Source organism: Bufo bufo, chromosome 4, assembly GCF_905171765.1.
Source record: "Bufo bufo chromosome 4, aBufBuf1.1, whole genome shotgun sequence".
In the NCBI taxonomy this organism is placed as follows: Eukaryota; Metazoa; Chordata; class Amphibia; order Anura; family Bufonidae; genus Bufo; species Bufo bufo.
Window position 1 is genome coordinate 569,312,078 of NC_053392.1, and position 13,312 is coordinate 569,325,389.

The 13,312-nt window shown below is 45.4% G+C and overlaps 1 protein-coding gene across 3 annotated transcripts in view; it reads left to right on the forward strand.

The window, feature by feature from the left end:
• PRKCE (protein kinase C epsilon) overlaps positions 1-13,312 on the forward strand; it is a 442,256-nt gene that overhangs the window by 352,648 nt on the left and 76,296 nt on the right. The window lies entirely within an intron of this gene.

A 13,312-nucleotide genomic window follows, 5' to 3' on the forward strand; every position in this document is an offset into this window, starting at 1 on the left:
TAGTGGGGACCCATGGTATTTGAGGAAGAAATGTGGCGGGAAAAAAATCCTAAATGATCGTGATCGGCGATCACTTAAACGTTTGGTGAAATCAAATCAAAGAAAAACAACAGTAGAACTCAGGGCTATGTTTAATAGTGAAAGTAAGAGCATTTCCACACGCACAATGCGAAGGGAACTGAAGGGATTGGGACTGAACAGCTGGTTAGCCGTAAGAAAACCACTAATCAGTGAGGCAAACCAGAAAAAAAGGCTTTAATTTGCTAGGGAACATAAAGATTGGACTCTAGAACAATGGAAGAAGGTCATGTGGTCTGATGAGTCCAGATTTACCCTGTTCCAGAGTGATGGGCACATCAGGGTAAGAAGAGAGGCAGATGAAGTGATGCACCCATCATGCCTAGAGCCTACTGTACAAGCCTGTGGGGGCAGTGCTATGATCTGGGGTTGCTGCAGTTGGTCAGGTCTAGGTTCAGCAACAGTATGTGCTCCAAGAATGAGGTCAGCTGACTACCTGAACATACTGAATGACCAGGTTATTCCATCAATGGATTTTTTCTTCCCTGATGGCACGGGCATATTCCAAGATGACAATGCCAGGATTGATCAGGCTCAAATTGTAAAAGAGTTTTTCAGGGAGCATGAGACATCATTTTCACACATGGATTGGCCACCACAGTGTCCAGACCTTAACTCCATTGAGAATCTTTGGGATGTGCTGGAGCAGGCTTTGCGCAGCAGTCAGACTCTACCTTCATCAATGCAAGATCTTGGTGAAAAATTAATGCAACACTGGATGGAAATAAATTTTGTGACATTGCAGAAGCTTATCGAAACAATGCCACAGCGAATGCATGCCGTAATCAAAGCTAAAGTCGGTCTAACGAAATATTAGAGTGTGTGACCTTTTTGTTTTGGTGGCGACTTTTTTTTGGACAGGCTGTGTATAAAACAGACAAAACTGAGGAATTCACTATTTTATCATATAGCAGCAAATACTGTATATTGCATTACTGGACTGTTGCTCTGCTATAGGTTGCCACCTTTTAGGAGGTGAAACATGATGGTTGGTTCCTTAGCAATGCATTGAGCCTGACAAAATGTTCACTAAGGGTACATTCACACGACCGTATAATTTTATCGGCTTCCGATCCGCATTTTGCAGAATAGATACGGATCCATTCATTCCTATGGGTGAATAAAATGTGCGGACAGCATTCAGTATGTTGTCCGCTTCCGTGTTTCCGCATTTCTAGTCCTCAAAAATATGAAGCTTGCACTACTATTGTCCGCACAGATTGGTCCACAGCCCCATTCAAGTCAATGGATCCGCAAATTGCGGATGACATCCGTTTTTTGCGGATCCGTTTCCGTATTTCCTTGACAACTATGAATTCATTCTTTTTTTTTTTTCTCTCTTTTTTTTTTTTTCCCTTCCGTTTTTTGTGGACCTTAAAAAACAGAAGACATTCGTCCGCAAAATGCGGACACACGGTTCCATTATTTGCGGACTGCAAAACGGAAAGGATTTTACACACGGTCATGTGAATGTACCCTTAAAGTAAGTTGCTGTTAAAGAGAATTTCCACCAAATTAAAAATAATCATGTATTAGTAAATCAGAAGCCAAGTGACAACAGGTAGTGTAGCTACATTGGTGGCCACCCTTGTATTAGGCCCCTTTCACACGGGCGTTGCGGGAAAATGTGCGGGTGCGTTGCGGGAACACCCGCGATTTTTCCGCGTGAGTGCAAAACATTGTAATGCATTTTGCACTCGCGTGAGAAAAATCGTGCATGTTTGGTACCCAAACCCGAATTTCTTCACAGAAGTTCGGGCTTGGGTTAGGTGTTCTGTAGATTGTATTATTTCCCCTTATAACATGGTTATAAGGGGAAATAATAGCATTCTGAAACAGCGCTGGAGGGGTTAAAAAATAAATAAAAATTTAACTCACCTTAGTCCACTTGATCGCGTAGCCCGGCATCTGCTTCTGTCTCCTTTGTTGAATAGGAACTGTGGTGAGCATTCATTATAGGTCAAGGACCTTTGATGACGTCACTCCGGTCATCACATGGTATGTCACATGATCTTTTACCATGGTGAATCACTATACTTACATGCGGTGCAGACGGATCACCGACCTATTCAAGTTGAATGGGTCTGGATCCATCTGTGGAATCCGCACGGATGTTGCCTGTGCATTGGGGGCCGCAAAATGAGCCCTTATACAGAAAGCGTATTGCTTTGAACTGTGTAGTACTTCACTTCCCCTGTGGTGTTGCTGCTGTGGAATTACAGGCTACTACCTCCCATTTTCTGCAACAGGTTAGAGCTGAGCAGCAGAAAACCATGTAATAAACCTATTGTTGAAGTGGGCAACCCCTTTGTGCAAAAAGACGTACCATTGCTTCCTAATTACAGTATTGGAGCATTCTGGAAGTGATCATTAAAATGTTTTTATATATAGTCAAATACAAAAAAATGAATAAAAGTCAAACAAAAAATTATATGTAACCCAAAATGGGGTAAAAACCATTTGGTGTAAAAAACAACCGGTCTTGAAAAAAATAAGTACCCTCCCGCAAAAAAAATCAAAAAGTTTCCTAGAATTGTTATTTTTTTCTTTTTCAAACAAAACACGCATAAAACTATATATATTTGTTATCACTATTGTACCAACCCATAGAAATAAGTTAGCATATTGTCCAGTTCATGCCATAAAGAAATAAAAATAATGGTATAATTGCAGTTCTTCTCCCTCCGTTTCCTCCCAAAAGTAAAAGTGAATTAATTAATTATACATTTGTGGTCAGGACCTAAACGAGTGGAAGATGCCCAACCACCACCCCCCTACCTAATTGGCCTGAGGTGTGCCTTGGCCTCACTAGGTCGGTATGCCTGAAAAAGGGGACATACCCTGATTGTTTAATGACTGAATGAAGAATGGGAATGGGTGGGCAGGGGACGTCCGAATGCCGACGTGCTGCCTGGGAGAGCCGGACTGCTTAAGACAGGTACCGGCCCCTCCCACAAATCCAGGCTAGCCTGCGGCCAGCCTTAACACTTGTGGTCAGGACCTAAACGAGTGGAAGATGCCCAACCACCACCCCCCTACCTAATTGGCCTGAGGTGTGCCTTGGCCTCACTAGGTCGGTATGCCTGAAAAAGGGGGCAAAACCCACCAGTGAGGGAAGGATTGGCCTGAGGTGCTACTCTGCCAATGTACTGAATGCTTGGACCAGCTCCGCTTGTGGCTCCGGGATATACCGTACAAAGCACCCTGAGCGCCCCAAGTGTATGATGATATGCACAGGGACTCCATGCTTGGACGCTGCGGATGCCGCACCGATGCGGAAAGAATGCCCCGAGAATTGAGCCGGATTCAATCCTACACTGGTCAACAGGATGCAAATATGTTTGATGAACTGGCTGGACGTCAGTGGACCAACAGGGAATGGAAGTAACGGGTCGGTGGGGCTGTGAAGACTAAGGGCCAACAAGAGGTTGTCCAAGACTGTCACTGGACACCATGCGTTTGTGGTCTGGAAGAACTTAACTACATGGCCGGGACCTACCTGCCTTGTTTTGTTGTGAGGCAACTGCAAATGAAAGTTACTGCCCATCCTGACTGAATCTCCCTTGCGGAGAGCCACCGCCCCTTGTCTGGCCTGTGTCACTTCACCTGGTCTTAAAAACCTGTAAAACGCCAAGTACATCGCCGCCTTGATCACCAGGCTGGGAAGGACTCCGAATGGTGACAATGTGAGAACTTCCGACAGGCCACGAAACGTGACCCCCGTAATAGGTCGACGGACCGACTTGACCGTGACCTGGCTTTTTTGAATGCCTCTGAGGATGGCCTTGATCGGGTGAGCTGAAAATATAGAGGGTCTGTCTGGCTCTTGAAGTGCCAAAAAATGCTGCACCCCAGCCAAATATAGCCTAATGGTGTTGTAGGATAAAGCCAATACCGAATGACAATAAGACACGAAAGCCACCATATACTTGACCTGACCTGTGTCACCTCTAGGATATGCCAACTGAAAGTTCGAAAAAACCACCCACGCTCGGCGGTACGACCGCAACGTACTGGCCGACAAAGACTTGGTAATGAGTGAACTGGCGACAACCATCAGAGAGTCTAATCCAAGACCAGCAGCCGCCAGTCCGGTACCGGGGTGCCCACTGAGTCTGCTTCTGGGTTCTGTAAGAAAAAGCGAGAAAAATCTAAACGAGATAAAGCATCAGCTGCAACGTTGCTGACCCCGTCCAAAAACAGGGCATGAAAATGAAACCCCTGTTCCAGAGCTATCCAGGTCAATCTATGCATGAAAGACATGATGAGTAACGATTTAGATCTGCCCTTGTTAATGATGTGAACCAATGTGAGCCAAATATGGCCGTGAAACCTACCGAGGCAGCCGCGTCTGAAAATACGTGTGGAGAATCAGAAGTGGCCCTCGGAATAAACATGGAAATGCCGTTCCACCCGCTGAGAAATCTGTCCCACATGAACAGATCTGCTCGGGCGTTCGCATTAAGATGCACTGATGCGTCCAAATCACTGGTCTGTTGTAATAAGACTAGCAATCTTGAAATGAATGATCTACCCTGAGGAATGATCCTCATGGCAAAGTTTAACATGCCCAACAGAGACTGCAATTCTCTCTTGGTGCAAACCTGAGACATGAGCAAGGAACGGACACCTGATTTGATTCTGTCGAGTTTGTCTTGTGGCAGACTGGCTGAAATGGCGCGTGAATCCAGAGAGATCCCCAAGAACGTGACAACCTGCGCAGGCCCTTCTGTTTTGTGTTCGGCCACTGGAATGTTTGACTCCTTGAAGACCTGCAAGAGAACCTGCAAGTCAACAGGCGCCTGTGAGGGTTCTTCGATCAACAGAAAATCATCCAGGTAGTGAATGACATTCTGGCAACCCTGTTCCAACAAAATCCATTCCAGTGCCTGCGCTAACCTGTCAAACAGACTGGGGCTGCTCTAGGAACCAAACGTCAACTTGGTGGCGAAATAGTACGCATCTCTCCATTTGATGCCATGCCACTGCCAGAGAGATGGGCTAATGGCAGCAGTTTGAACGCATCAGAGACATCTGATTTGGACAGCCAAGCCCCCATGCCTGTCTGAAGAATGACCTGGATAGCCTGGTCTACGGAAGTATACTTCAAGGAAAATTCCTCGGACGGAATCAACAAGTTGAGACTTGGAACGTGGGAAGAATTTTTTTCTTTTTTTTTTTCTTTATTTGAACAACCCACTCTTTTTTTTTTTACTTTATTTAACAATCCACTTGTACCCTTTTTTTTTTTTTTTCGTCAAACTGCCTGATGTGCGAACAATGTGTCTAAGGTATGTATGTAGTGTATGTGAAGAGTGTCAAACATGTGCACAAGCAGCAACCTTGTAAGTAATCAACTCAGTAATGGCACCAGGACCCAGCTACCAGAGTTTAAAGGGTTTCTGTCACCCCGCAAAACTCATTTTTTTTTTTTTGGATAGTTAGATTCCTCATAGTGCGATATAGGAGAATATAATAGTCTTACTTACTTTCATGCGGCCGATTCTTTATAAAACAAACTTTTATAATATGTAAATGAGGGCTCTACCAGCAAGTAGGGCGTCTACTTGCTGGTAGCTGCTGCAGAAATCCGCCCCCTCGCCGTGTTGATTGACAGGGCCAGCCGTGATCTCCTCCTCCGGCCGGCCCTGTCAGTAATTCAAAAATCGCGCGCCTCGCGTCATTCGGCGCAGGCGCTCTGAGATGAGGAGGCTCGTATCCTCAGCACTCCCTCAGTGCGCCTGCGCCGATGACATCACCGAAAGAGAAGACGTCATCGGCGCAGGCGCACTGAGGGAGTGCTGAGGAGACGAGCCTCCTCATCTCAGAGCGCCTGCGCCGAATGACGCGAGGCGCGCGATTTTTGAATTACTGACAGGGCCGGCCGGAGGAGGAGATCACGGCTGGCCCTGTCAATCAACACGGCGAGGGGGCGGATTTCTGCAGCAGCTACCAGCAAGTAGACGCCCTACTTGCTGGTAGAGCCCTCATTTACATATTATAAAAGTTCGTTTTATAAAGAATCGGCCGCATGAAAGTAAGTAAGAGCATTATATTCTCCTATATCGCACTATGAGGAATCTAACTATCCAAAAAAAAAAAAAGAGTTTTGCGGGGTGACAGAAACCCTTTAACCTGCTGAGCCCAGATGACTCGCAGCCCCTGTATGAACTTAGATACAGGTTATGTTGAAAGTGCTGAACAGGCAATGAGCTCCAACCATGTGACAATGCTGCCCCCTGGTGCCAAAACTTGAATTGCATGTGCCTGAACGCAGTGAGGAGAAGCGATCCTCCGGCACACTTCCCCCTCTCTACACACCCTCCTACCCTCCTCCATGTTGCCACGCTCCCCAAACAAACCAGTTATCTTGGAAAACGATCTGAACAGCTTGCAGACTGAAGGGAAAGGTACACCCGGCTTCTCTGAGATCCGACTCGTGCAGGATGCTTGCTGATGACGTCACACCCGGAAGTAGCAGACGTCCAAATGCCGACGTGCTGCCTGGGAGAGCCGGACTGCTTAAGACAGGTACCGGCCCCTCCCACAAATCCAGGCTAGCCTGCGGCCAGCCTTAACACATGTCTATAAAAAAAAAACTACAACTTGTCGCACAAAAACAAGCCCTCATAAATAAGAAAGTTACGGGTATGTGTCATTTAGGCTGGTTTCACATGGGCGTTGCTGGAAAAGGTGCGGGTGCGTTGCGGGAACATGCGCAATTTTTCTGCGCGAGTGCAAAACATTGTAATGCGTTTTGCACGTGCGTGAGAAAAATCGTCATGTTTGGTACCCAAACCCGAACTTCTTCACAGAAGTTCGGGTTTGGGTTAGGTGTTCTGTAATGTATAGAATGCATAGTAAAATAGGGCTGGAGGGGTTAAAAAAAAATATAATTTTTTTTAACTCACCTTAATCCACTCGTTCTCGCAGCCGGCATCTCTTCTGTCTTTAACTGTGAGCAATAGACCCTTTTATGACGTCACTGCGTTCATCACATGGTAGTGACGTCATCAAAGGTCCTATTGCTCACAGTTAAAGACAGAAGAGATGCCGTCTGCGCGAACAAGTGGATTAAGGTGAGTTAAAAATTTATTTTTTGTTTTTTAACCCCTCCAGCCCTATTTTACTTCTGTATTCAGAATGCTATTATTTTCCCTTATAACCATGTTATAAGGGGAAATAATAATGATCGGGTCTCCATCCCGATCGTCTCCTAGCAACCATGCGTGAAAATCGCACCGCATCCGCACTTGCTTGTAGATGCTTGCGATTTTCACGCAGCCCCATTCACTTCTATGGGGCCTGCGTTGCGTGAAAAATGCAGAATATAGAACATGCTGCGATTTTCACGCAACGCACAAGTGATGCGTGAAAATCACCGTTCATGTGAACAGCCCTATAGAAATGAATGGGTCAGGATTCAGTGCAGGTGCAATGCGTTCAACTCACGCATCGCATCCGCGCGGAATACTCGCCCGTGTGAAAGGGACCTTAATGAATGAAGAAAATCATTTGGTCAATGAACGTCAAAAATTGGTTGGTTCTTAACCCCTTAAGGACCCTGAGATTTTCAATTTTTGCGTTTTTGTTTTTCACCATCCGTCTTCCCATAGCTCTAACTTTTTTATTTTTCCATTCACATAGCCTTATGAGGGCTTATTTTTTGCGGGACAAGTTGTAGATTCTAATGGCACAATTTACGGTTGCATACAATTCCAAATAGGGTAGGAATTGGGAAAAATTGCAATTCTGATAAAGGTTTTTATTTTTTATTTTTTTTTACACTGTACACTATGCTGTAAAATTGACCGATTATCTTCATTCTCCAGGTCAGTACGCTTACAACGATACCACACTATAATTTTTCTTGCGTTTTAATACTGAGAAAAAAAATTAAAACCTTTGAGGAAAAAAAAAAACATATTTTTATAACCATATTCTGACCCCTATAATTTTTTTGTAGTTATGTAGTTATATGTACGGGACTGTGTGAGGGCTCATTTTTGTGGGACGATCTGTTCTTTTCAGAGATACCAATTTGAAGTGTCTCCGACTTTTTGATCACTTTTTATAAAATAATTGTTGGGTAGTTGAAGTGACAAAAAATGCAAATTGGCTGTTTTTATTTTTTTCCCCGTTTTGCCATATGCCATTAATATTGTTATATTTTAATCGTATGGGCATTTTTCACATGCGGCAATGACCATGATGTTTATTTTTTTTATTGGTTAAGTATTTTTATTTTTATATAAAGGAAAGGGGGGGTGATTTGAACTTTTATTTTTTTTATATATTTGTAAAAACCTTTTTTTTTTTACTTTTTTTAAGTCACCTTGATTAGATTGCCCATTGTGTTCATTGATGGCAAAATAGCGATCATTGAAGACTTCATATGCACTATAGCAGGGCTGGCCAACCTGCGGCTCTCCAGCTGTTGTAAAACTACAATTCCCACCATGCCATGCTGTAGACTGATAGCTATAGGCTGTCTGGGCATGCTGGGAGTTGTAGTTTTGCAACAGCTGGAGAGCCTCAGGTTGGCCAGCCCTGCACTATAGCAATACAATACTGCCACCTAGTGGCCTGTATTGGTATATTTATGTAATGGACTTTGAAGCCTGCTTGAGGATTCAGTCTATTAGCGCAATGTAGCAGGTTCCCCGATCTTAGTTGGGAAAGCTGTTACCGGAGCGGAAGCGCGCGACTTCCGCTTTCGGTGTGATCAGATGCCGTGGTCACATTTGACCACGGCATCTGAAGGGTAAAATGTATGCGATCAGCCTTATGGCTGATCGCATACATGTGCCGTGGATCTCTGCTATTTATAATAGCAGAAACCCCGCAGCTATGGCGCTCGCAGCACGAACAAGCGGGCGCCATGTTTAGGGACCGGACTTCCGCCGTACATATATGGCGGAGGTCCTTAAGGGGTTAAAGAAACTCAAAAGGAAAGTATCCAGCCTCAATTAAAAAAATTCCATTATAGGCACAAGTGTAAATTTAGAAATCCAAGACAGTAGCTTCCACGTTTTGATCCAGTTAGCGCTCTCTAAGATAGCATGCTATGATTAAGGCCTAGTGCACACGGACGTTTTTTTTTACGGTCCGCAAAACGGATTTCCGTTGTTCAGTGATCCGTGACCGTTTTTTCTTCCGTGGGTCTTCCTTGATTTTTGGAGGATCCACGGACATGAAAAAAAGTCATTTTGGTGTCCGCATGGCCGTGCGGAGCCAAACTGATCCGTCCTGACTTACAATGCAAGTCAATGGGGACTGATCCGTTTGACGTTGACACAATATGGTGCAATTGCAAACGGATCCGTCCCCCATTGACTTTCAATGTAAAGTCAGGAGTTAATATACCATAGGATCGGAGTTTTCTCCAATCCGATGGTATATTTTAACTTGAAGCGTCCCCATCACCATGGGAACGCCTCTATGTTAGAATATACCATTGGATTTGAGTTAGATCGTGAAAACTCATATCCGACAGTATATTCTAACACAGAGGCGTTCCCATAGTGATGGGGACGCTTCAAGTTAGAATATACTAAGAACTTTGTACATGACTGCCCCCTGCTGCCTGGCAGCACCCGATCTCTTACAGGGGGCAGTGATCTGCACAATTAACCCCTTAGGTGACGCACCTGAGGGGTTAATTGTGCGTATCATAGCCCCCTGTAAGAGATCGGGTGCTGCCAGGCAGGAGGGGGCAGCCCCCCTCCCCTGTATTTAACTCATTGGTGGCCAGTGCGGCCTCCCCTCTCCCCCCCCTAATTAAAATCACCTTCCCCCATCATTAGTGGCCAGTGCGGCCTCCCCTCTTCCCCCCCCCTAATTAAAATCACCCCCCCCCCATCATTGGTGGCCAGTGCGGCCCCCCTCCCTCCCCAGTATTATATTCATTGGTGGCCAGTGCGGCCTACCCTCTCCCCCCCCCCCTAATTAAAATCACCTTCCCCCATCATTGGTGGCCAATGCGGCCTCCCCTCTCCCCCCCATCATTGGTGGCCAGTGCGGCCTCCCCTCCCTCCCCAGTATTATATTCATTGGTGGCCAGTGCGGCCTACCCTCTCCCCCCCCCCAATTAAAATCACCTTCCCCCATTGGTGGCAGCGGAGAGTTTGGATCGGAGTCCCAGTTTAATCGCTGGGGCTCCGATCAGTAACCATGGCAACCAGGACGCTACTGCAGTCCTGGTTGCCATGGTTACTTAGCAATTTTAGAAGCATTATACTTACCTTCGCTGTCTGTGACCGGCCGGGCGCTCCTCCTACTGGTAAGTGAAAGGTCTGTGCGGCGCATTGCCTATAGCACAGACCTTTTACTTACCAGTAGGAGGAGCGCCCAGTCGGACACAGACATCGCATGTAAGTATAATGCTTCAAAAAATTGCTAAGTAACCATGGCAACCAGGACTGCAGTAGCGTCCTGGTTGCCATGGTTACCGATCGGAGCCCCAGCGATTAAACTGGGACTCCGATCGGAACTCTCCGCTGCCACCAATGATGGGGGAAGGTGATTTTAATTAGGGGGGGGGGGGAGAGGGGAGGCTGCACTGGCCACCAATGATAGGGGGGTGATTTTAATTAGGGGAGGGGGGGAGGCCGCACTGGCCACCAATGATGGGGGGGTGATTTTAATTAGGGAGGACGGGAGAGGGGAGGCCGCACTGGCCACCAATGAGTTAAATACAGGGGAGGTAAATACACCTGAGGGGTTAATTGTGCGGATCACTGCCCCCTGTAAGAGATCGGGTGCTGCCAGGCAGCAGGGGGCAGTCATGTACACAGTTCGTAGTATATTCTAACTTGAAGCGTCCCCATCACTATGGGAACGCCTCTGTGTTAGAATATACTGTCGGATCTGAGTTTTCACGAAGTGAAAACTCAGCTCTGAAAAAACTTTTATGCAGACGGATCTGCGCATCCGTCTGTGTGAAAGTAGCCTACGGATCACGGACGCGGATGCCAATCTTGTGTGCATCCGTGTTTTTTCACGGACCCATTGACTTGAATGGGTCCGTGAACCGTTGTCCGTCAAAAAAATAGGACAGGTCATATTTTTTTGACGGACAGGAAACACGGATCACGGCCGCGGATGAACAACGGTGCATTTTCTGAGTTTTCAACGGACCCATTGAAAGTCAATGGGCTCGCAGAAAATCACAGAAAACGGAACAACGGCCCCGGATGCACACAACGGTCGTGTGCATGAGGCCTAAGAGTGATAACTGTCTCAAAACGCATCAGTAACTATTTTAAATTTATATTTGTGTTAGTAACGAAATGAGAATTGAAATGTTAAAACTGAGTAACCTTTTGTGGATCTATTATGCTTAGGAGCCATGTCCCGAGGATTTAACAGTGATGGGGGGGGGGGGGGGGTGAGGAGATCTAACACTCGACTCTTAAAGAAGCAGTCTGGGATTTTTATTATGGTTACCCCATTTCTGAACTACCCGAGGGATAGAGTATTAAATTAATTTACCCTACAGAATCAGTTTCCAATCCACCATTAAATAACGTGACCCACATTATGATGACCTGAGTCCTGCAGCAAGTCTATGCAAGTCTACGAGACACACATTAGATAGAGATATTTATAATCACTCATGTAGTGTTATAAATACTCATGTAGTTGGGGAAACCATAAAAAAACTTTAAAAAAAACATTGTGGCATGTCAGTTGCACTCAGTAGTTGTAGAAAAAGCTAGAAGTTGAGCACTGAGATTGACATAAAGTTCAATAAAGTTGCCCGGCCAGAATCACCCCAATTTGCTTCAGTGGGACAAGGCACATGGTGTTGCACCAAATAGGTCTCTGCCTTTGTACAGGGGATTGACCCATAGATTGATGCTGTTTACATCTATTGCATCAGCCGGGTCTCATGAACGGTTTCCACACCGAACTGTTAGTGTAAACCAGCAGGTGTTATCACGAATACAGCATGCAGAATTTGTGTTCGTTCCAGTTTGCTTACTCAAGCACTTTAGGCTGTTTACCTTTTCTGAGTGTTGAGGTTTCAACAGCGCCTGCAGCCCTCACCAGCTTTGTGTGCCAATACTTTAATCCAAACACAGGGTTATGAAATGGCTGGCAAAGAGTGGCCCACAAATGACCCTGCCGAGATCAAGGCAATCGCTTCTGCTCTTGCGTCTCTAACTCGTTGGCACTTCCTGACTTTGTTTCGCTTGTCTCCAGAGTAAATGGGCAGCAGATGGGAGTCTTTCAAGTCTGTGCCCTTTCCTCCCATCACTCTTGAGTCCTGTACAGGAAGAGGCTCTTCTGTCGACAGACAGGCTTGTTTCACCATTACTGGATGGTTTGTTCCTATAAGACTTTAATACAATGTTTCCTAAATGGGGGAAGTTGGGCGGTCCACCGTCGTGGCTCATCTTCAATAAACTTAACATAAACCAAGCTAATTATACCACAAGGATGGCCCGGGAATTATGTAATATTGATGCTATGCCATATCACGAAACATTCAAATCAGTTGTACCAGCTGATCAGAGGGAAACATTGATAAGTATCTACACACCCAAAGCCATTGGGTATCAAGACGTTGGTCATATTAAAAAGGATGAAGAACATGGTGAGGGATCCCAGTTGTCTTTGAGTCCTTCTAAGTCAAATACTAAATCAACTATTCATAGCATAGGGGAGAGGTTCTTATCATTGGAAGTTCAACGGCTAGGACCTCCAACAATCATCAGAGCGGTGGTTGTGCATGTTAGCTGTTCAACGCTATGAGACTGACTGAGATAGATGAGCTCTGCACTTGGCTTTCTCCAATCAGACACTTCTTCTCTATCCTTGTCTCAAGACATTTCTCAGAGATGTCCCCTAATTTTCTTAGCGTTGACCCACTGCAAAAATGTCCATCATTTTAAATCTGGGCTTAAAGGGAATGTGTCATGTGTTAAAGACTTTTTTTATTTTCCATGTCAATATCTATATGACAAAACATATTATCCTGCAGTTTTTGCACTGGCCACTAAGCCTAATAATAGGTGACCCTTCTTGCTCTTTACACTTTACTGCAATTATCTGCATATGATTACAGGCAGGATTAGATTGGAATGATAGATATCGCCTATATAATAGATAACACGGGCTCTACCATTCACAATAGATGATATCACAACTTATCTACTCCCTCGTGACTTCTGAACAGGTCACAAAGCATACTTCCATTGAGTTCCCTCCTGTCCATTGTGTCTGTGAC